The sequence below is a fragment of the Octopus bimaculoides genome, chromosome 13 (assembly GCF_001194135.2).
Source record: "Octopus bimaculoides isolate UCB-OBI-ISO-001 chromosome 13, ASM119413v2, whole genome shotgun sequence".
NCBI lineage: Eukaryota > Metazoa > Mollusca > Cephalopoda > Octopoda > Octopodidae > Octopus > Octopus bimaculoides.
This window is the reverse complement of record NC_068993.1, coordinates 915,476-916,816: the sequence shown is the minus strand read 5'-3', so window position 1 is coordinate 916,816 and position 1,341 is coordinate 915,476.

Below are 1,341 nucleotides of genomic sequence, written 5' to 3'. Positions count from 1 at the left end.
ATATATATATATATATATATATATATATATAATATATGCGTCTGATTACAATGTCTTTCTAATACATTATTAAGACGGTGATAACGATAATAAACAATACAATATGTTTTGCTAAGAATCACCCCTCCCACCCTGCTCCTGCTTCCAGTCTCCACTAATCGGTCAGTCACACACACACACACACATAGAATAAATATTAAGATCAGACCATAACCCATTATTCCGTGTTATTTCCTCTTCCACGCGTCAAAAATCTCGACGCACCATTAATACAGAGTTCCACGGTTTGGTCGTTATTTCCAGACATCAACGACAATGGAACTGATCCTTGTTTTATCGTCCGTCATGTCTTGTCTTAATTAGAAAATATCAAACTCGTTTTACAACCAGTTTTGAATCCATTCGTCTATTGATTTCACTCCACGATCTGCAGAAAATAATAGCCAAATCGTCCTTAAAGGCATACTGAAAATTATTGTTCTAAGAAACCGGGTACTTGATTAAAGACGAGTTAATCGCGAATGGAATGTCTTCGATCCAAGGTCTTCTTGATCACAGCCAAATCATAACCAGTTGTCCTAAAAAAATGGACATATTGGATAATATAACTTGGAGTACAGAATAGCCGAGATAAAACTGGGTGGTCATCGTTGGAATAGGGATTTATCATAGGTCTTCTGTCAGAACCAGCCTGGGGTTAAATATTAGCAACAGTAACATCTACAATAACGTCTGCTTTTATGAGGCTAAGGGTTATACGTTAAAAAAGATTTGGCAGCCATTATATATCACCCCAATCGATCATATGGAGAAGGGGCGAGAAAAACTATCGCCTGCCGATCACAGGCGGCCCGTGGTCAGTAATTAACCTACGAGTCTTTTCTCACACACGTAGTTTGTCAGGCAAAGTGTTGGAATGGGATACTTTTTGAGAGAATGACCTTCTTCACGAGACAACAATTCAATTTCGTCATTTTCAAAACAAAAGCAGGAAGAGTTGTTCAACACATACTCAATAATTTTCAGATTATTTTACTCTATCTGTCGGTACGTGTGTCTCTGTGTGTGTGTGTGTCTGTGTCTGTCTGTCTGTCATATGCATATATTATATATATCATATAACACACACACACACACACACATATATATATATTGAGAGAGAGAGAGAGAGAGAGAGAGAAATGATGAATGAAGAGTTACACATCTTTAAAATCTATAGACAAAAAATTCTTCATATTACATTCCGACGATACACTGACTCAGTAGAAACACGAGTCGGAATAATCATATACATACATACATACGTACATACATATATACATACATACATACATATATATA